Raw genomic sequence first — 24,212 nt, 5'->3', positions numbered from 1 at the left:
TAAATCAATTACAATTAAAAATTAAAAAAAAAAAAAAAACCATGGAGACAAAGTACTAGAAGTGAAAAAAGTCTGAAAGAGTTGAAAGTAACTGTCTCTGGGGAGTGAAAAGGGAGATCAGGCAGAGACAGGGCCAGAGGTGCTATATTTTCTTATAAGCCTTTTAGAACTCTTTATTTATTGATTTATTAACTGTATATGTACCACTTTGTTTTTTAAAAAGAAAAGCAGGAGTTCCCGCCATGGCACGGTGGAAAAGAATCGACTAGGAACCATGAGGTTGGGGGTTTGATCCCTGGCCTTGCTCAGTAGTTTAAGGATCTGGTGTTGCTGTGAACTGTGGTGTAGGTCACAGACGGCTCAGATCTGATGTTGCTGTGGCTGTGGTGAGGGCTGGGAGCTGTAGCTCTGATTCAGCCCCTAGCCTGGGAACCTCCATATGCCTCGGGTACAACGCCCCTAAAAAGCAGAAAAAAAAAAAAAGCAAATTTTAATATTAAAGCATCAGAGCTGGGAAAAGGTCTCAAGGAAGACAGTACGGGAGCAACAGCGCTTTTAGAAGAACCATTCCTATCAGGACCATCAGGGTTGTTCCTACAGGTGCAACGTGACCTTGGCTCTAGTCCTCTCTGTAGTGTGGCCCAAGTGTGTGACAACGTCCGAAGCTGCAGGGGCCTCCTCCACTGCTAGAGCCCACCAAGAGCTAACGCAAGGAGGCTGCTCATTACAGCCCATGACTCATTTATTTTATTAATGGAAGTGTGTGACTTTTCACTTTATACAGCTCTTACAATAAGAAAAACAATTTAAAAGACTTCATTTGACGGGATGAGAAATATAGATCTGCTGGATTTAAACCTGAGAAACACTCTGCAAACCAGCTCTTGAACTAAGCCGCCTGCAGAGTGGCTGTGCCGTGAATCCTTAAAACTGTCAGAGGCTCTTCACTGTCAGAATCAAGTACTCACGCCCAAAGAGAAGCTCTTGAAAGATGGCTAAGCACTGGTTTCATCAACCCCTTCACACCCTGGTGTTTCAAGAGAGCCCACCCACAACTCAAAGATGTATTTGGCAGACAGAGAGCAATCAAAGGGGCCAGGAAATTCTGCAGACATTCCAAACGAAGTACCTGGCAGACACTGTGAATGGGAATAAGGTTCCAAGGGCTCTCCATGTGTTAGATCGGCCGCTCTTAAAACACAAGCACTTGGCCCAGGTCAGACAGTGGCCCACCGTGGAGCCACTGAAGCCCTTAATCAGAGCAGTGTGGGCACAAGGCAGCAGCAGGGAGCCTAAGCAACCATCCTTCGGGACCTCCTAACCCAACAGGAGGGGCACCCAACATGCTTTCTAAAAATGATGAAGTGACAAGAGCCTTGTGACTCATTTGTGGACGAGCTCAGGAACTCTTGGGTTTTGATCCTGAGTAGCTGCGCACCATTTTATCGATCTGCAGCCTGAATGGAGACTCGAGTCTGCCACAGACCTTCGGCTGAAATGTGATCTTTCTTAGGAAAAGAAGTAACTGTGCAGCTCTGCCCCTGAGCCGGCTGCCCGCCCTCAGTCTCTGGCCTGCTCTCTCTCCTCCCGTCCCAGCGCAGGCCTCGCTCCCCCTCCTCGAGCTCATCTTCCCTAACCCCTAACTGTGCCTGGCGACTTCCTGCCTCCCTGGCTGTGTGCCTGTCGCTTCCTCTCGTCACCCAGGGCCTGGCTGACAGAGCCCCAGCCCTGCAAGGCCTCCTTGCCAGCACCAGCCAGAAGCATACTCTCTCCTTCCAAGGATCTTCCCTTCCGACAGCCTCTTCCATCAAACCTCCTCTAATACGGAGGAAACCATAAGACCAAGGAAAGGACTTGGATTTTCGGGGTCAAAAGATGGGAACAACCCAAAGTCCATCAACTGATGAATAAACCAAATGTGATGTATCCATACCAGGGAGTATTATTCAGCCATAAAAAGGGATGCAGTCCTGACACATGCTACAGCATGGAGGAAGCCTGACAACATTCTGCTAAGTGAAATAAGACATACTGTACATTTATAAGAAATGTCCAGAAAAGGCAAATCCATGAAGGTAGATTGGTAGCTGCCCAGGGGCTGGAGGCAGGGGAGGTGGGGAGTGGCTGCTAATGGGCGTGAGGTTCCTTTTCAGGGTGATGAAAATATTCTGAAACTAGAAAGTGGTGACAATTATGCAACTCTGTGAATATATGAAAAACCACGGAATTATCCACTTTTAAAGTGTGAATTTTATGGTATTTGAATTATATTTCAAAAAAAAAAAAACCCTATATTTTTAAAAATTGAGCGTATGACCTAGCACATGGCAGACACTCCAAAAATGTTAGCTTTTTATTATTACTGCTGCTGCTTAAAGCAAGGACCCTCTGTTTTTCCAAGTACCTAGCCCAAGGCCCTGCAGGCAGGACCCAGATATTTGCCAGACGGCTGGCCGGATGCCAAATGAACAAGAAGAGAACTGTACGGTGTGACAGTGCACCAGGAGCGGCGGGCACTTCGGGGGCTGCGTGGAATGGCCCTCTCTTCCTTCTACGTGCCGCGCGGCAGCTGTGGTCACCACAGGCGGGGCCGGGGGGGCGGGGGGCTGAGGCTGGTCAGGGTGGCAGAAAGCAAAGGGCCGTCGGGAATCAGGAGCCCGGCCTCTGCATCTGCCGAAGGGGAAAGGGAGACACACAGGGAACCAGTTCCTGGGGGCTGGGCTGCCCCGCGAGGCAGGAAATGGGGAGGAAATGCAGGCAGGGAACTCGGCGGCACCACCGGGGAGCTTCCTCCCCATTTCTAGTCGTCAGGAGAGAGCACCTGAATGAGAGCACGCGAATGCTCCTGCCTCGGCCGCGCCCAGAGGGCCAGGCCAGGACACCGCCCGGATCTCCACAGGCCCCACGGAGAGCAGCATCCGGGGCCCAGAGGCTCCCTTGTGCCTGGTTGGCACCCGAGTGGAGGGTGGGTTCCTCTTAGCCAGAGACGCACGATATGGGACAGACCCGTGGCCGAGGCACGAAGGAATCAATGGCTAGCACTCGGACACCTGATAATTACTGCGGAACAAAAAGTTAGAGCTCCGCCTCACATAATACCAAATTCCAGGGGGATTAAAGATTCAATGTGAAAAGAACTTTAAAACTTGTCAGAGAAAACGTACACTACCTCAATGACTTTAATAGCGGGAGTTACTAAAGAAATAGACACATGGGTTTAAGAAGACCCATAAAAGAGAAGACTGGTGAAACTTACTCTCCTAAAATGAAACACTTTGACACTATAGAGGTCACTCAAAAGAGCGAAAAGATAAGCCTCACACTGTGAGCACTGCAGCACTGACAATGGACTAATCTCCTACATAAACAGAGAACTCCTACAAATCAATGAGTAAAAGAACTAATAGAAAAGAAAAATCGTATACCTTATGTAGAATAATGAGACATTATTAACATTATGAGAAAATGCTCAACCGCTCTAGGAAAATGCAAATGAAAACTGATGATTTTATGCCATTCATGGTACATCATTCGCGAAACCATAACGAGCAGACCAAAAGGAGGGGGGCATAGGCTGGCACGACCATTTCAGAGAACACACTGACTATGTTCAGTAATGGGAACACGACCCAGCAATGCCATTCTTAAACGGTTCCCCAGAGAAGAGATTCTCAGCATAAGGATAGGAGGATATTATTTGCAATATTTTTTATAGTAGTAAATTACTGGCAACAGCTCAAATCCTCATCAACAGAAGGATGAATATTTTATTTTTAATTTTTTTTTGGCCACGCCTGCAACGTGTAGAAGTTCCTGGGCCAGGGACTGAACCCACGCCACAGCAGTGACCCAAGCCACAGGAGTGACAACGCTGAGTCCTTAATCGGCTGAGGCGCCAGGGAACTCCCAACAGAAGGATGAATAAATACACCACAGTATACTCGTGCAATAGAATTCTATACAGCCTTGAAAACAGAGGACCTGGAGCTATACATATCAGCAAGGATAAACCTCAAAAACAATGCTAAGCCACAAGCAAGCTAAAAACCTAGGTACAGTGTTATGAGCATTCCATCTAACACAAACATCTACATCCCGTTTGAAAAGCAAAAAGGAACATATAGGAATGATAAAAATGGAACTCAGGGGCGACTCTGGGTGAGGAAGGACAGGAAGGCCTGGAGGGTGCACAGGCACCAATCACGTTTCGTTTTTTATCGAAAAACGCACATCGACTTGGTGAAACATTAAGACCTGAGAAAGCTGGTAGTTACTCAGATGTGTGCTACCTTGTTCTCTGTATATATGTGAAATGTTCTGGAACGCCATTTTTTAATTAAAAAAATCAGATAATAGAGACCTTAACAATAAAGGCATAGGGCTTTGAAATACTTGCCCACGTGCCCACGGAGGAGGGCCGTCAGAGGAAACAAAGGGCACTCGATTAAATCTGCACGTCAGGTAAACAATGAATCATTTTTTCATACTGACAAAAATTTCAAAAAGTTCCGATGCAAGAGAGTCGCCTGTGTTTTTCTTTGCTAAACCTGGCGACCCACACAAGGAAGGCTGTGCTACGGCTTTGCTGAGTGAAACATGGGGACAAAAGGAAAGCTGGGCAGCGGGAGGATGCGTGGGCAGCGCGCTCAGCCCACACGGACACCACCCGTCAGGGAGCGAGGAGGTGTCAGCTCTACTTCCACACGGGGACGGGCAAGAGCTGAACGCTGCGGGCGTGTGGCTCAGACAAGGGAGAGGAGAGCTCACGGCATGACCCCACTCACACTGAGAAGGCACGTCACGGGGATGCATCCTCAGAGTCGCCCTCATATGCAAATGGAGAGGAAAAGGAAGAAAAGGCAAACCAATGACAGAAATCGGGGGGTGGGGGGGTGGGTATGGTCAAAAGGTGCCGGAGCTCTGGCTGTGATGTTTGATTTTTTTTTTTAATAAAAAGCTTTTGTATTCCTCATTTAATTAAAAATAAATACAATTTCTTGCAAAAAGAAAAAAAAATTAAGCCTAGCAGGATATTTCCAAACCGTTAATAACATGTACAGGATTAGAAGAAAGAAAAGGTAATATTTTTGCTCTTTAGTTTCTACCACTCTGTATGATTGGGATTTTTGGAAATAGGCTTCCATAATTTTTAAAATGTCATGAAGACATTTTTAATTTTAGAGAAAGGGCAGGGTTCACTGATCCTTTATAACAGGGTCCAGAGAATAAAAATCTCATTGTGGAGAGAGGGAAGGGAGAGAGAAAGGAAGCTGATGCTGCAGCTAGCTCAGCTCCTAGGACCACCCTCCCCGCCCTGCTGCCATGGCAGTGGTCCCAAAGCTCCTCTCTGGGCCAACAACCTTCTCTCCTGGGCCAGGGAAGCAGGAGAACAGAGCAGCTCAAAACACGGGCTTTTGGCACAGGCCAGATGTGAATTCAAATCCCGGCCTCGCCACTTAATCACTGCGCGTGCGACCTTGGCTGAGTTCCTCAGCTTCTCTGAGCCTCAGCCGCTGCCTCTGTAAATGGAGACAAGAGGGTCTATCTCATGCAGTTGCGGTAATAATTAAGAGACACAACGCAAACAAGGTGCTTTGCTCAGCACCCACCACACAGAAAACCCTTCCCGGTGGTAAATCCCACGCTGATGGATCAGAATCCCTGCTCCCCTCCCGCGCCGCAGGGCCTGCAGGCTGATCTGGCTTCAAACCTGCGTGTACAGTCATCACTGGGGTGCAATTCATCCCTTCAGGCCACAAGCCTTTACTTTTCTTTCAGCAAATATTTACTAAGCGCTTATGATGGGCAAGGCAGGCACCGTGCGCCTCAGCAGATCCAAATGTGAGCCCGACGGCCTTTCTCAGAGGAAAGCCAGCCAGACGCTCCGTCGGCAGGAGGGCACAACGCTTGGAGGCAGGAGGCCCCGGGTTGATTTCAGCTCATCCACACCTGTTGTGTGAACCAAAGATGAGCCCGCAAGCTCTCTGAGGTTGTTTTCTTATTTGTAAAATGAGATTATACCAGTATCTTCATGGGGTCATTCTGTGAAGTAAATACTACCTACGGAAGCAACCAGCATGGGAACAGACACAGCACGGCTCTTGGGTGACACTGAAAGTGCAAGGCAGAGTGACCCAAGTCCTTGAAGAGAGCACAGGCGCTGAGAGAGAGCAGAGTAAGAAGGCTCATCAGGGTACGTGAGAGCCTTAGGTGGGGGCCTCATAAAGCATCAGCAGGCAAGGGGGAAGCAGGCGAAGAGGGGGACACACGGCCCCAGAAAAGACAGGATCAGAAATGACCTGAGCTGGGGTGGCTGGACTGTGAGCAGACAGACAGATGCAGGTGGGTGGAGCGGGGCAGGTGCAGGAGGTAGGACTTGCCCTCGTGGAAGAGGGAGAGTCTCTGGGGAGGACCTGACTTGGGATGGCAGAGACAGGGACGGATGCTGCAGAAGGTGAAGCAGGGGTAGCTCCAAGCCGCTGCCTGCGGGGGGGAGGGGGGGGGAGTCTGGCCTCCATCGGGTAAGAAGTTCAGAGCTGGGGCGGCTCTGGCTGCGGGCTGGGTGGGAACTAGTGAGGACACAAGAGACAGTTCAGCGTGGGACTGTTCAGGCTGAGGGTCAGGCAGCCACGACGTGTGTGGGCTTGTCTGCCAGGCAGGCGGAGGAGAGAGGCTGAGTCTGGGGGCTGGCTGGGACCCAGGCTGGAGGACAGCACACAGGGAAGGAGGCAGGTCAAAACCTGGGGATGTGCACCGTGTGGGAGAGACACCCCTCAGACAGGAAATCAGGGAAGAGCAAGAGAGAAGAAAGGTGAAATCACATTTTCTTTCATCTTTTTTTGGGGGAGGCGGGGGGGAACGCAGCTTGATGTAGGATCACAGTTCCCAGACCAGGATTAAACCTGGGCTGCACGGGTGAAATGCCGAGACCATCAGGAAACTCCCTGAAATCACATTTTAGGGATAAGAGTGCCTCAAGAAAGAAGGGTATAAAAAAATACCTGATGACCCAAGAAAACACTGTGACAATATAATAACATACAATTCAATAATAAGCACGTTATTCGATAGCATATACAATAAAATCCCATTATTGCAAAAACAGCTGGAGAGGAAAAAACTAAAGCTTGTATGTCAAAAATGTTCACAGCATTTTTCCTGAGTGGTAGGATTATAAGCCACTTTGTTTTTCTTCCTTGTACTTTTCTGTATCTTCCAAATGGTCTACAATGAGCGCGCATTCATTCTACATTCAGAAAATGAAACATTAAGGGAGTTCCCATCGTGGTGCAGAGGTTAATGAATCCGACTAGGAACCATGAGGGTGCGGGTTCGATCCCTGGCCTTGCTCAGTGGGTTGAGGATCCGGCGATGCCATGAGCTGTGATGTAGGTTGCAGACGCAGCTCAGATTCCACATTGCTGTGGCTCTGGCACAGGCTGGAGGCTACAGCTCTGATTAGACCCCTAGCCTGGGAATATCCTGGGAACCTCCATATGCTGCGAGTGCGGTCCTAAAAAGCAAAAAAAAAAAATTAAAGAAGAGGAGGAGGAGACAGCAAGAAGACACCTCGCTGGGGCAGAAGGGCTTGTGAAGACGGTGGCTGGAGGGGCTCGAAGGAGGGAGATGGAGGTGGCTGCATCCAACTTCAGGAACAGAGGGGACAGCAGCATGTTTGAGAGGAGGGGAAGGGCAGGGAGATGGGGGAGAGAATGAGAAGATCTGCACCCGAGGGGGTTACGAGAAGCAGCCAGGCACGAAGACGTGCAAGTGAGCATTCCCTCTCCTGGCGGGTCGATCTTGGGAAGGAAGAGCCGCTCCACCTCTGCTCCGTTCATCCCTCTCGCTGGGGTCTGTGAGTTGCCTGTGGACAATTCCCAGAGCCCAGCACAGGACCTACACGTGGTGGGGCTTGAAAACCGCCTGCTAGTAAACAAGTGCTTCCCCCCTCTGCTCTCCCTCTGAGGTCTGAGGAACTCTGGCCCGGGCCGAGGGGGGGGGGGGGCTTCTATGAAGGAGCATGCCGGCTGACTCAGGGAGACTACAGAAGCGCTCACTAACACCCAAGGGCGCAGGGCCGAATGATTCTGGAGACCCCAAGACATCTGATGCCTTCTTAGGAACAAGAAGGAGGTTCTTCCGTCAAACCAAATCCACTGACTTCAAGGTAAGTCCACCTATAAGATACAATTCCTGAATGCAAAGCAACGAGGCTATGAAAAATAAAATGTGCTTAAGACAAGGAGGCAACATCTTCAATAAACCGCACCGTTTCTGCCTTAGCTAGGACGCTAGCAGGATGAGGCTAAGAAAACAGTGAATACTAGTGATCCCGGTGTCAGCAGAAACCCCTGCCATCCTGATGGCTTCCGGAGCCTTGAGGAAGGGCGCCTCCTACCCCTGGCCCAGGCTCTGCGCAGAGACCACCACCGTGGGCACAGGGGTGCTGCCAGAGCAAACCAGACCGCAAAGGCCTGGCTCTGGGCTTCCGACTCGTTTCAACAAAGGAAAAGACAACAAGGCAAGGAGGACAGGAAGAGTGAAAGTGATGGGATTTAAGGGAAGGCAAGTTGAACTGTGCTGCTCATGAGTCACGCTCCATGACAGGAGGAAGGAAAGCAAAGGAGATGAACTGGCGCTCGTGACTAAGTCACCCTTCGCGCTTACTCTATTACTCAGCGCTCAAACCACATCGCCAGCTGTAATTGCATTTCAATTCATGTTTAACACAAACATAACTTAGCTGGATGTTGGCATCCAATATCCCAGACACAGAAAGGCAAAACAGAAAGGAGCAGGCTACTTCAACTCAATAAGTGCTCGTTGCACGCCTGCCGGAGCATGGATGCACCCAAGCACCAGGATGGAGGGAGAGCCTATGAAAGACACTGCTGCACGGCCTCCAGCGGCCTCGGCTGCAGGGAGAGAGACACGCTAACCCGCTCTGTGATTAGCATGGTAAGAGCTGCAACAGGGGAAGTAAAGGCATGATCACACGCAGAGCTGGAACACAACCCCCCGGGAGAGCAAGGGAGCACGGGCACAAAGGCATGGAGGCAAGGATGCAACCGCGTGTCTGCAGAACTATGCAGAGTCCCCAGGGGCAGGAGGAGGGCTGGAAAGGAAGGGAAGGGGCCAATCAGAAGAAGACTCAGACCCAATGAAGACCATCCATTTGATACCTTCTGAGCGCTAGCTGCTGACCGTTCAGTAGTTAGTAAAACAATGAATTTGCCTCTGAATCTAAAAACAGAGAGCTGGGAAATTCCTGTGTGGTACAGCGGGTTAAGGATCCAGTGTTACCGCAGCTGTAGTGCTGGTCAAAGAGGCGGCGAGGGTTCGATCCCTGGCCCAGGAACTCCTACATGCTTCAGGTGGGGCCAAAATAATAATAACAATAATGAAAGAAATAAAAACAGAGAGCTGGAGGACAATTTCAGGCAGGTGAGTAATGTGACCTCTAAGAAAATTTCCACTGTAAGAATGCGGGAAAGATAAGGTTAGAACGGAGCTGGGGGAGGCACTGGGAGACCATTCAACAGGCCTTAAAAAAAGAACAGAGAATAGAGCTTTTGGGTATTTGCTTAATCAACAGGTCAGTCCCTCCTCTCTCGCCCCTGTCCACAAACATCATGGAATTTGCAATCACATAATTTCCTATCACATAAAACTCATAAACTCATCAGCCTAAACATGACCCAGAGAGTCCTGGAAGAGCCAAGAAACAGGTGGGGAATCCAAAACGATAAAAGAATCCAAAGAGGTTGTTGGACATAAGATAAAGATAAATGTATTTTTAAAAGATTAGTTTTCCTCTATACAAACTGAGAAGCTGTCTTCAAAATTTCAAGACAGTTTGCAGAATGTGGAAATTACTTGTTCTTGACAATGTTACAGAACGCGACCTTAAAAAGAGTTGGGCCGGGTGCTTTTGTTGGAAATAACTCTCTAGTAACGTTTCCAATTTCTTCCCTTGATATGTTTGTTATAAAATTTCTTCTCTCTCTCTTTCTTTTTTTTTTTGGCTACGCCCACAGCATGTGCAAGTTCCCCAGCCAGGGACCGAACCTGTGCTAAAATGTCTTCTTCTTACATAGCAGTAGAAACAATCTAACCCATCAAGATTTTCAATTTTAGTTGCACAGGGCTGTACATGAGAGCTTAAACATCATGTTATTTTATAATCCTCAAATCTCTTTACACGCTCACTTTCCTTTTCTCAACCTAAATTCTGCTTATTTCCTTTTATTATTACATTTGCCAAAAGTGTTTCTATTACGCTTTTTACAAGGAATCAATTCTCAGTTAACAACTCTCCCCTCTTTTCTCTGATTCCTAATTTCTGATTTTATCTACATTATTTCCTTCTATGTGTTTGTCTAGTTACTTGAGCTGCGGGACAGCATCAAGTGGTCCATACACGTGTGTGTGATTAGAGCCCTAGAAAAGGAGAGGCCAAGAAGAACTTTTAAAATAATGACCTGAGTTTTCCAACTGGAACAACAGAATAGACCTTCTTTTCTGGTGGACATGAAACATGGTTTAGGGTCCATGTAGGCCAATCTAGCCTGTAGCCTGTTTGGGGACTGCCTGTGAATTACAAATGGTTTCACATTTTTGAAGGGCTAAGAAAAATCAATATGCAATGGAGACTTCATCGCCCACAAAACTGAAAATAGTTACTATCTGAATCTTTACAGGAAAAGTTTGCTGATTCATGGTAGGCCATAAAACTGTGTTATTCTCTGATGACACAGAATTAAATATGACGTCAATAACAGAAGTATATCTAGAAAAGCTCCAAATATATGGAAGAGGACACATAACTAAATAACTCAGGGGTCAAAGAAGAAATCAAAAGAGAAATTAGACAGTATTGTGAATGGAATTAAACACAACATTTCAAAATTTGAGGGAAATACTGCTAATACAGAGGGTAGAGGGAAATTCACAGCGTTCAATGCTGTTATAGTAAGTGAAAAAAGGTCTCAAATCAGTGACCCAAACGTCTCCTTTAAAAAACAAAAACACAAAATCCAAAGTAGGTAGAAGAAAGAAAAATATAACAAAGACAAACTAATAAAACAGAAAACAGGGGAGTTCCCGTCGTGGCGCAGTGGTTAACGAATCCGACTAGGAACCATGAGGTCGCGGGTTCGGTCCCTGCCCTTGCTCAGTGGGTTGGCGATCCGGCGTTGCCGTGAGCTGTGGTGTAGGTTGCAGACGCGGCTCGGATCCCGCGTTGCTGTGGCTCTGGCGTAGGCTGGTGGCTACAGCTCCGATTGGACCCCTAGCCTGGGAACCTCCATATGCCATGGGAGCGGCCCAAGAAATAGCAACAACAACAACAAAAGACAAAAAACAAACAAACACCAAAAAAAAAAAAAAACAGAAAACAGAAAAATAATAGAGAAAAATCAATAAAACCAAAAGTTCGTTCTTAGAGAACACTAATAAAACTGCTGAAATGCTAAGCAGCCTGAGGAGAAAAAAAGGGAGAGCTTATCATTACTGGGAATGAGAGGACATTCTCCAGATCTCAGAGTTATTAAAATAGATACAGAGACATTACAAACAACTTTATGCCTAGGTATTGGAAAACTTAGATGGAACAATTCCTTAACAGGCACAAATTACCAAAACTCACTCAAGAATAGGCAACTTAAATAACATTAAATCTATTTAAAAACATGAATTGAGATTAAAAAACACTCCTATGTCTAGGTCCAGAGAGCTTCACTGGTGAATTCTATTAACATTTAAAGAAATAATACCAATTCTACACGACATATTCCAGAAAACAAATGAGAAAGGAACATGTCTCAACTCGTTACCTGAGAATAGCATTACCCTAATACCAAAACTAGACACAGACAACGTAAGAAAAGACAACCAAAGACGAATCAACATTTATCACGAGCTTCTATGTAAAATGTCTTAACAAAATTTCAGCCAACTGATCTAATGATGTATTAAAAGGACACTATATTATGTTCATGTTCAATTTATTCTAGAAATACACGTCTGGTTTAACACTCAAAAGTTAATCAGTATATTTTTATTATATTAAAAGACTAAAAAGAAAAAAAAATACGATCATCTCAATAGATGTAGATAAAGCATTTGACAAAATTCAACATCCACGTATAATAAAAACTCTCTGGAAGGGTGCTTCCTAAGCCTATTAAAAAGAATTTATAAAAAATTCACAGCTAGGAGTTCCTGTCGTGGCGCAGTGGTTAACGAATCCGACTAGGAACCATGAGGTTGCGGGTTCGGTCCCTGCCCTTGCTCAGTGGGTTAACGATCCAGCGTTGCCGTGAGCTGTGGTGTAGGTTGCAGACGCGGCTCGGATCCCGCGTTGCTGTGGCTCTGGCGTAGGCCGGTGGCTACAGCTCCGATTCAACCCCTAGCCTGGGAACCTCCATATGCCGCGGGAGCGGCCCAAGAAATAGCAACAACAACAACAACAACAAAGACAAAAAAAAAAAAAAAAAAAAAAAAAAAAAATTCACAGCTAACACTATACTTAAGCAGTGAAACACTGAATGGTTTTCCCTTAAGATCTGCAACTAAGTAAAGACATCTGCTTTTACCACTTTAACTCAATAGTGCACTGGATGTTCTGGCCAGTTCAGTAAGGCAAGGAAAAAAAATAAAAGGCATACAGACCAGACATGAAGAATTGTTTTTACCCACAGACAACATGATGGTATATGTAGAAAATTATAAGGAATATTAAAAAAAAAAAAAGCACAAGAACTCATCAAGATTGCAGAATACCAAGTCAACATACAAAAATCAATTGTTTTTTCTACAAACTAGAATGGAATTAAAACGAAAATAAATACCATTTACAATAGCATCAAAAATATGAAATGCTTAAGGATCAATTTAGCAAAATTTAGATGTGGGTGACTCCTACACTGAAACTAAAGATTCATGGAAGAAGGTGAAGAGGACTCAAATGAAGAGATACACCATGTTTTTGAATCTAAAGGCTCAATGCTGTTAAGATGTCGATTCTCTACAATTGATCCACACATTTAATGCAACCCCAATCAAAACTCCAGGAAGCATTTTCTGTAGAAATCAATAGGCTAATTCTAAACTTTATATTAAAAGTCAAAGGACCTAGAATAACCAAAATAACTTTGATAAGGAATAAGGTGAGAGGACTACCTGACTCTGAAAATTATTATAAAACTATAATAACTAAAGGGTGTGGCTCTGGCACACAGACATACAGATCAAGGGAACAGAACACAGTGCCCAGTAATATACCTACACATGTAAGAGCAGATGATTTTTGACAAAGGGGCCCAAGCAATTCAATGAAGAAGGACAAATTTTTACAAAAAAAGGTGCTAGAATAACTTGACAGCTATATAGAAAAGTGACACTTGATCCCTCTATCATAACACATATAAAAATTAACTTGAAATTAGTCACTGACTTAAACCTAAGAGGTAAAACCCACAAAACCTCTACAAAGGATTCTAGAGAAAAATCCTGACCCAGATCGACCAAGATTTCTTTTTCTTTCTTTTTTTTTTTTTTTTTTTTTTTTGTCTTTTTGCCTTTTCTAGGGCCACTCCCATGGCATGTGGAGGTTCCCAGGCTAGGGGTCTAATTGGAGCTGTAGCCGCTGGCCTACGCCAGAGCCACAGCAACGTGGGATCCGAGCCGCCTCTGCGACCTACACCACAGCTCACGGCAACGCCGGATCCTTAACCCACCGAGCAAGGCCAGGGATGGAACCCGCAACCTCATGGTTCCTAGTCGGATTCGTTAACCACTGCGCCACGATGGGAACACCAATCGGCCAAGATTTCTTAAATGCAATACAAAACACTAACTATAAAAGAAAAAAGTCAATAAACTGAATTCATCAAACTTTAAAAGTTTTGCCTTTCAAAAATACTGTTGAGAAAAGGCAGTCTAGGCGTTCCTGTTGTGGCACAGCGGTGAAAAACCCAACTAGTATCCGCGAGGATGCAGGTTTGATCCCTGGCCTTGCTCAGTGGGTTAAAGGATCCGGTATGGCCACCAGCTGTGATGCAGGTTGTAGACACGGCTCAGACTCCGCGTGGCTGTGGCTGTAGCATAGGCCCCTCTGATTAAGCCCCTAGCTTGGGAACTTCCATATGCCACAGTGTGGCCCTGAAAAGAAAAAAATAAAATTTTTTTTGAACAGACACTTCACCAAAGAAGATACAGCAACAGCAAAAAGGCACAAGGAAAAGATACTCAAAATCATGGTGACCAAGCAATGAAATGCAAACTCAAACTATGTAATCAAATGCCACCACACACCCGCTAGAATGGTTAAAATTAAAAAGAATGAACATAGGAAGTGCTGATAAGGGTTTTGAATAATTAAACTCTAACATCCTGCTGGTAGGAATGTAAGATGCTAACAGAAACTTAGAAAAGTCTGGCAGGTTCTTAAAAAGTTAAACACACATCCACCATTCACTCCAGCCTTCTCTCCCAGGTGTTTACCCCAGAGCAATGAAAGCACGTGTCCAGGCAAAGCCTTGAATCTGGGAACTCCCGCTGTGATGCGGTGGGTTAAGGATCCAACTGCAGTGGCTCGGGTCGCTGTGGAGGTGCAGGTTCAATGCCTGGCCGAGCGCAGTGGGGTGAGGATTCAGCAGTGCTGGGCTGTAGTTGCAGCTACGGCTTGGACTTAACCCCTGGCCTAGGACTTAATCCCTGCCGTGGCTACAGCGGAAAAAAGAGACTTGTATCTGAAAGTTCAAAGTAGCTTGATTTTTAATAGCCCAAGCTGGAAACAACCCACATAATGAGCAACAAGCAAATTATCACATAAGTATTCAATGGAGTACTACTCATTCCGTAAGCACACAAAAACTGTTCATATACTCAACACCGTGAATGAATCTCAAAATAAGTATTCTGAGAGAGAAAAGTCAGACAAAACAAAACAAAACAAAACTCTGGGGGGGGGGGGAACAGACAAAAAATGGAACGTATATGAAAGCTGGTCTGGAAGAAAGTGGATCAGTGGTTTCCCAGGGATGATCCGGGGCCGTGGTGGACATGCTTGTCGGCTTAACTGTGGTGAAGGCTCCACAGATGGATACATTCCTACATCAAAATTCATCAAACTGAACACTCTGCCATATGCAGTATACTGGAGATCCATTATATCTCAATAAAGTTGCACTTAAAAAGCATATACAACAGAAACTAAAAAAAGCACATCCTGAAGTGACAAAACATACACGGAACACTATAAAACTTAGTGAAGGACATACACCAAGACCGTATCCTAAGATGGGAAAATTCAATATTATAAATATATGGGTCCCCCTCAAATCAACTTCATAACTTAGTGCAATTAGGCCGAGAATCAAAACACAGAATTTTGTGAAATTTGACAAGCTGACTCTCAAGTTCTTTCAGAAAAGATAATATGTTGTAATAACCAAATCTTTCTGAAAATGAGAATAAAAAGGAAGGAAATCGCTCTATCAGATATCACATATGCTGTGAAAACCTTGCAAATATTATGCTGGGTGAAAGAAGCCAAACCAAAAAAAGAGGTCGTACATTATGTGATTCCAATTTTACAAAATATCCAGGATAGGAGAGAGACAGAACCCAGATGGTGGCTGCCAAGGACAGGAGGGGGCTGTCAGCAACTTCCTAATGGGTACAGGGTTTCCTTTTAGGGTGACAAAACGTTTTGGAACTAGACAGAGATGATGGCCACACACCCTTGTGACTACTCAATGTCACTTTAAAACGGTTAGTTTTATGTTAGGTGAATTTCACCTCAATTTTTAGAAAATCGCGGTGCTAACTTCAAAAACTGAATTGCTAGCGTCAAAAAAAAACACCCCCCCCACATGCTATAAAGTTTCAATAACTAAAACAGCGTGTTACTGCAGAAGGATAGGTTAAATAAATTAATGAAATGTAAGAGAGCCTAGAAATACTCTGGAAAATTCCCCTCTTTGGGGTTTAAGCAAATGCGATCCTGCAAAAAGACTGGTCACCAAACTGCTTCCTCAGTCAATTGATGGCTCCAGGCCTCTGGTTATAAGTAAGATGTTGCAACATGGTCATAATGCAGTAATTTAGATTTAAGCACAAAAGCCAGGGGTGAATGTTAAGGGAATGATTTGCGGTTAGAGGTAGAATTTGACCTAACTGGGGTGTTAGCCCAGGCCCTGCTGCAGGGCGGCTGCTGCTAGACCCACTGACAGGGCCCATGGGCCTCACGTCCAGCCCCGTGAGCAAGGCCTACCCAGCATTCCTTGCTGACCCCTCAGATCAGCGATCTCTCACCCCCGCCCCTGCTCCCAACCCTGGCGGTCTGGTCTGGCTGGGGGACAGTAGGGCTCAGAAGGAGATTATAATACAGCTTATTTTTGTTGGCCTCATGTCCTGTGCTGTCTGCATGAGGGCTCTACCCCTAAAGGAAACGAAGCTGCTTAGTCCCACCTCTGGGATAAGAAATGCACTTTCGGCCCGACTGGAGCACAAGCCTGTGTGGCACACGCAGGGATCTAGCTCACAACAGCAGCAGCACACCAGACAGGGAGAAGGTAGTGCTCAGAAAGTGGCTACACATTTGGAAGAACTTAAGTTAGCCTTCACCTGACACTAGCCTCCAGAATAAAAATCTGGCTGTTTAAAAAGCCAAATCAATAAAACAAGACAAAGTATTAGCTTAAAAATGGAGGCTATTTCTATAATCCTGAGATAGACAGGCTTTTTGTGTCTTTAATTTTTTTAAATTACTAGTTTGAAATAACTTGAGTTGTTACAAAAATAATACAAAGAATTCCTGGATGCCCTTTACCCAGATCCCCTAAAATGTTAACATTTTACTGTATTTGCTTCTTCTCTCATACGTATGTGACATACACAATCACATATCTATTTACATGCTGTGTCCTTCACAGTATATCATCTGTTTGTCTCATTACCAGTTACTTTAACTTGGATCACTTGCTTAAGGTGGTACCTTCTGGGTTTCCTACTTTTATTCTTTTGTAATTAGTAAGAAATTTGTGAGAGAGACTTTGAGACTATGTACATATACTGTTTCTCAAAAAACTTCTACCTACTAGTTTTAGTATCTAGACACATCTTTCAAACTATTAAGTTCAAAAAGAAAGAAAAAAACTGACAGATATGACTACATAAAAATGAAAAACTTTGATAAGATGAACAAACCAAGTTTGATACCATGAACATGGCTGAAAGACAATGACGGTCTGAGAAAAAAAATAACGGTATTTATAATAGGCAAAGAATTAAAAGAGTATATGAGGGAATCCTATGAATCAGTAAGAAAAAGCCAACTAAATGAGTTAATTATGAAAACAAGAAATTCACCTAAGAAGATGGATAGAGAAACTTTTGTACACCATTTACTGGGAGTGTACATAAACCGGAAAAGTATTTTTGGAAAGCTATTGGTGTTTACTAAAATTTAAAATGTACATATCTTTTGATCCATCAGCACATATCCCAAGATGTTATCTCTAGGGATATTTATCACAGCACTGCTTTGCAAAGACAAAAAAAATTAAATTTTCATTTGCATAGGACTGGTTAACAAGTTATTTACTCTACAGTGGATAAACGGCCATTAGAAAGAATGACGTTGATATATTTACTGTGACATGGAAAGATCTCCTATAGACATTGTTAAGGAAAAGAGGAAAGTCAAAGAATATTATGTACAGCATCTGCATTAATAATAGTAATAATAATAATAATAATAACAGTTAGCGCATCATAGCCCAAGCTAATGCCAGTCACTGTTTTAAGCTCTTAGCCAAGACATGAACCCAGGTTGGAGGCTTAAGGAGTCTATGCTTTTGACCATTAAATTGGACAGCCCACCCCCTGCCTCTTTTTCTCTATCTCTGTATAAATATATTTACAAATTCAGAGAAAAGAATGGAAGGGCATAGACCAAACTGTTAATAATAGTTACTTGTTATTAAAACAATACTTTACAAATAATTAACTGATTTAATTAAAGGAACTAGTTGCTAGATCCCCTGGATGTCTGCCTATTCAAGAACTGGAACAGACACATCCTTCTAGTCTCATCTCCCTTACCTGGACTCTCATGGACTCTCCCCTTCAGTGATTTTTATCTTTCAATAACAGAGCTCAACGCCCACAATTCTCAGCTCCAGCCACATCCCCTCTTTCCGATACACACCATCCTAACACAACCAGCCTCTTAATACATTAATGTGGACCATAAAAATTTAGAAAGGTAGCCCTGAAGCTTCCTGGGTCTTGTAGGCATTAAGAACGAATCAGTAAACTGAGAGAGAGAATAGAAATTACCCAATGTGAACAACAGAGAGAAAATAGACTGAATAAAAAATCAACAGAGCCTCAGGGACCTGGGGGACTACAACAAAAGGTCTAACATTCTGTCCTCAGAGTTCCAGGAAAGGAGAAGAAAGGGGAGGGTGAAAAAGTCCTTGAAGAAATAATGGCTGAAAGCTTCTTAAATTTAGCAACAGGCATAAATCCACAGAGTCAAGAAGGTAAGCTAACTCCAAATAGAATAAATCCAAATAAATCCACACCAAGACACATCATATTCAAACTTTGAAAAATTAGGACAAAGAAAAATTTTTGAAGAATTGAGAAAGAAACGACACTTTACTTATAGGGGAAGAACAAATCGAAGGACTGCAGATTTTTCATTAGAAACCATAGTGACCAGAAGGAAATGGCACATCATTTTTCAAGTGCTAAAAGAACTGTCAACCCAGAATCCTATATCCAGTGAAATATCCTTCAGGAATGAACAAGAAATAAAGACATTTTCAGAAAAAGAAAAAATAAGAGAATCTGTCGCCAGCAGACACACTCTAAAGCATAGGCTTAAAGGCCAATTCTCTAAACAGAACAGAAATGGTAAAAGAAGGAACTCTGAAATATTGGGAAGGGTGAAAAAACATGGCAAACAAAAATGTGAGTAAATAAAATATATTTTCCTTTCACCTTGAATTTTTATAAATTATGCTTGATGATAGAAGCAAAATATACCTCTGATGTGGTTGTGTATATACATAGAGGAACTATGTAAGACAGTTATATTTATAAATGAGGGAGGATAAAAGGCTATAAAAGAGAGTAAGTGTTCTACACTTCACTTGACCTAGTAAAATGACATTGCCAACAGATTGCTATAAGATACACACACATATAGTTCCCTAGTGCTTCAGCTATGGCACAGGCTGCAACTGGCACAGGTTTGATCCCTGGTCTGGGAACTTCTACATGACATGGATGTGGCAAGAAAAAAAAAAAAAAAAAGACACACACACACACACACACACAGGTAGAGCAACTAGTAAAAAAGTTATGCACAGAAATACATTCAAAAACACTTACATAAGCTAAAATGTAATTACAACAAATGCTCAAGTAACTCACAAGAAGGTAGGAGAAAAATACATAAAAAACCCCCAGAAAGTTAAAAAAATAGAATGGTAGCTTTAAGCCCTAACATATCAATATCTACATTAAATATAAATGGTCTAAATATACCAATTAAAAGACAGAGATTGGCAGAGTAGATTTAAATACATGACCTAACTACGTGCAATGTACCAGAAACTCATTTAAAATATTATTCTATAAGCAGGTTGAAAGTAAAAGTCTAGAAAAAGATGCATCATGAAAGCACGAATTAAAAAGAAGCAAAACTCAAAGTTCCCACTGCGGCTCAGCAGTTAATGAATCTGACTGAATTAATGAATGCAGTAAATGAATCCATGAGGATCCCTGGCCTCGCTCAGTGGGTTGAGGATCCAGTGTTGCCGTGGGCTGTAGTGTAGGTTGCAGACGCGGCTCAGATCTGGCATATCTGTGGCTACAGCTACAGCTCTGATTCGACCCCTAGCATGGCAATCTCCATATGCTGCAGGTGCAGCTCTAAAAAGCAAAAACCAATAAATAAATAAATGGAGGCAAAACTCACACTCATTCATAATAAAAATTCTTAGAAAAATAGGAATAGGCATGAATTTTCTCAACTTGATAAAGAGCATCTATGAAGAAACCTACAGCTAATATTACACTTAATGGTGACCAAGACTGAATGCTCTTCCCCTTATCAGGAACAGAGCAAGGATGTGCACTCTCACCACTCTTACGCAGCATCGTGCTAGAAGTTCTAGCCATCACAGTAAGGCGAGAAAGGGGAATAAAAGGCAAACAGGCCGGAAAGGAAGAAAGGATGATGTGATGGCCTACAGAGAAAAGCCCAAGGAATATGCGTTAATAAGTGAGTTCAGCAGCGTCTCGAAGTTCAGCAGAGATACACAGCTGGAGGCTGAACCAATTACCAATGGTCAATGATTTAATCAATTATACCTATGTAATGAAGCATCCATAAAAACCCAAAAGGATGAGGTTTGGAGAGCTTCCATGCTGGTGAAGACACAAGATCTGGGGAGAGTGGCAAACTGGGAGAGACATACCCTTTCGCATACTTTGCTCTATCAAACTCTTCCATCTGGCCGTTCCTGAGTTATGTCCTCTCATAATAAACCAGTGATTCTAGTAAGTAAAACGTTTCTCTGAGTTCTGTGAGCCACTCTAGAAAATTAATTAAACCTAAAAAAAGGGTCACTGGAACCTCTGAACTATAGCCAGCTGGTGAGCCACACAGGTGACAACCTGGACTGGTCTTCTGCCCTGTAAAAGACCTTGCTAAGGTCAAAATACAAGTACAGACTAGAGGAAAAGTTTCCAAATCACACAGCCATCAAGTCTCATACCTGGAATATACAAAGAACTCTTAAAACTCAACAGTGAAAACCAAACAATCCAATTAGAAAATGAGTAAGACACAAAGCAAGATTTCATTGAAGAAACAGAGATGGCAAACACTCACATGAAAAGATGTGCAACATCATTAGCCACCACAGGAATACAAATTAAAACCAAATGAGTTACTACTGAAACCCTATCAGAACGGCTAAAACCAACGAACAAAATGGTGAACAGATACTAGAAAAGATATGGAAAAAACTGGATCATTCATTCATTACTGGTGGAAATATAAAATGATACCAGCCACACAGGAGAACAGTTTGGCATTTTCTTTAAAAACTAAATATGCAACTACCATACGACCAGCAATTGTACTCCCAGACATTTATTCTGGAGGACTGAAAACTATGATAACACAAAAACCTGCACATGAGAAGCTTCAGCCGCTTTAATCGTGATGGCTCCAAACTGGAAACAACCACGCCGTCCTTCAGTGGGTAACGGTTCAACAAACGCAGCACAGTCACATCAATTAATACTACTCAGCCACAAAGAGGAACAAACTATTGAAACATGCAATAGAGTCTCTAGATGAATCTCCAGAGAATTATGCTGAGTTTCTGAAAATGAAAAAAGCCAATCCCGAAAGGTTACATGGTTCAATTTATACAATATTCCTGAAAAGATAAAATATAGAAATGGAGAACAAGTTAGTGGTTGTCGGTGGTTAACAAGGAGGTTAGCTAATTCCTAAAGGCAGAATACAACTTGCCTGGAAGCAAACGTTTTTTGATATGCAGACCAACCAATCCTGAGGCCATATGCCCGCCTGCCCCCTTTTCTCAGGCTCCTTTGGTCTGAAACACTCTTCTGCCCTAGATCACTCCAAGGTCAGGTATCTGACTGCTGGAGGCCACACCTACGCCCAGAGCAAGATGAAATTATTTCAAGGAGACAATCCTAGGTCTGCTCATCCTGCCTTGCCATGCATTTCCCACAGAAACCACAACAGAGGCCCCAGCCCATGCTTTCCCCTCACTCCCTGTGCCTGCGTCCCCAGGCGGCCCTGCAGAGCGTGGCATGCCCCCTCCTCTTGGGAACTGTGAAAACAAACTCTTCTCAATGGCAGTTAGCTCCTGACCTATTGGCCTCACCACCCCGGAACAAAAACTGAAATAAATGTTCTGATCTTGACTATGTCCTGGTCAATATATGCATCTGTGTCGATATCCTGGCTGTGATGCTGTACTAGAGCGTGCAAGGCGTCACCTCTCGGGGAAATCCCGTAAAAACAAGATCTCCCTGTATCATACCTCACAACTGCATGTGCATCTGTGATTACCTCCAAGTAAAAGGTTTAACTGAAAAAAAAGAGAAAGATTAAAGCAAGTCCCTCCTTGTTCCCATTAACCCACTACTTGAGGTTTCTTTGCCAGAAGGCTTTTTTTTTTTCACTTTTTAAAGGTTTACGAAAGTATAGTTAATTTACAATGTTGTGATAATTTCCACCGTACAACAAAGCGATTCAGTTACACATGTACACAGAACCACTCTTTTTCAGATTCTTTTCCCATATAGACCATCACAGACTATTGGGTAGAGTTCCCTGTGCTATACTGCAAGCATCTGTTGGCAAAAGGAGCCTTTCTAGGGAACAGGAGGTTTTGGTACGGGGTCGGGGGGTGCCAGAACACCCCAAGTCCTCTCCCCTTTCCTGATGAACAAACCATGGAACGAGTCATTAGTGAGAAGAAAGCCTTTGGGTCAAAACCAACATTTGTAGTTGGTGGGAGAGAAAAGCCAAGAAGGAAGCAATTGAGCCACCATCTCTGAGACTCATCCCGACAACAGTGACGCTCGCTCCCGCAAACCAGGCAGGGGTGTGTGTGTGTGTGTGTGTGTGAGAGCCAGGCAGGTGTGTGTGCGTGCATGTGTGTGTGTGTGTGTGTGTGTGTGTGTGAGTGAGCCAGGCAGGGGTGTGTGTGTGTGTGTGTGTGTGTGTGTGTGTGTGTGTGAGCGGCCCACCTGCATGGTCCCAGGCACGGCTCCACTTCCCGATGCCAGGGCTCTGCGGGGACACAGTTGGGGAAGGTGCAGGCGTGATGCTGCTGCCCAAGCTTGCTAATCCAGGCCACAGGAAACAAAGGCCCGAGGGCTGGTCATAAAATCACTTTCCATGTTTGCAGTAAATCTCAGCGTTGTCTATTTTCTCGCAAAACATAAGGGAGGAACACCTGGTGCCTCTTATCAAAACTAGCTCTGGTTCTGAAAATAAACCAGCGTGTGTGAGGCAAGACTCGGTCTGCAGTCATTTCTGCCCTTGGGAGCAGGCTCTGGATGACGGTGAAGTTCAGGGAGGGAGCCCGAGGCAGCTTCTGCACCTGCTTCGTGAAGCCAGAGCTTGGGGGTGGGGGGGTACCTCCTGCTCTCTGGCCACAAGGGACGGGGTGGTCTTTCTGCCTGCCCAGGCCTCCCCCGCAATGGCAGCTCTCGGGAGACCCACCTGACAGCTGTGATCAGACCGGACATATGATTATGTCCTACAATTTCCACTTGATATCTACCATATGTTTTTAATAAGACATCATTACCATCTTCACATGCTTTTCATTGATTTTTTAAAAAAAATTTCTTGAACTCTATGTAAAAATACCACCTTGCTTGAATCTGCCTCAGCACTGAGTAGATTATTTTTTTCTTTCTCCACTTTGGTAGGTAGGACCTCATTTGCAGGTTTAGAATTTTCGACTCATCCTTCTCTATGCCCCTAGACACGGCCCACAGGCCCAGAGGAGAGTCCTCCTCTCCTAGCACCCCCAAAGCCCCTCTGACTTGGCAGTTCCAGCACTTGGAACTTCCGATTACCTAGAAAATCTGAAGTACATTTCGGGTGTATATAAACTATACAGATCCAGCAGTTTTTAAGAAATGTTTTGTCGTCTACTTAGTTGCAGGAATGAACAGGAGTGCTGAGAGAAAGGAGACGGGGGAGGAGAAAGGACCGAATGGAGAGAGAAGTGGAAAGTGAGGGGGTGACTGGTCCGTGCACAGCCCTCAGAGGCCCCCTGGGCCGTCAGAGGCCACGACCAAGGCTGGCGCCCCAGCACGCGTGCCAGGAGTGAGCAAAAGCTACACAAACCTGACTTCCTGGGCTTTTCTCTCGCCAGCTCTGGATGCCACGGGCCCGGCTTCAGCAGATAGCCTCTCCCTCCTCCAGGGTCAGCCCTCCCTACCGCTGCTCCCTTCCCATCAGCAACTCGACATACTCAACACCTGCCCACCCCAATGTGGCAACCTCCAAGCCACCACCCGCCGCCACCTCCCTCCTTTAAAGGCCAACCTGTACGCGTACTTCCCACTGCAGGTGGACTCTTCAAATCCACTCCAACCTTGCTTCTGAGCCTACCACCAAGTTC

The 24,212-nt window shown here is 44.5% G+C and overlaps 1 protein-coding gene across 15 annotated transcripts in view; it reads right to left on the bottom strand.

Annotated features, from left to right (window-relative positions):
• MVB12B (multivesicular body subunit 12B) overlaps positions 1-24,212 on the bottom strand; it is a 492,693-nt gene that overhangs the window by 125,548 nt on the left and 342,933 nt on the right. The gene's annotated exons all lie outside the window — the stretch shown is intronic.

The sequence above is a fragment of the Sus scrofa genome, chromosome 1 (genome assembly GCF_054392235.1).
Source record: "Sus scrofa isolate SSC_HxYL_T2T_F1_AM1 chromosome 1, Sscrofa_HxYL_maternal_Yorkshire_Landrace_v2.0, whole genome shotgun sequence".
Lineage (NCBI taxonomy): Eukaryota > Metazoa > Chordata > Mammalia > Artiodactyla > Suidae > Sus > Sus scrofa.
This window is presented reverse-complemented; position numbering and strand designations above follow the sequence as displayed.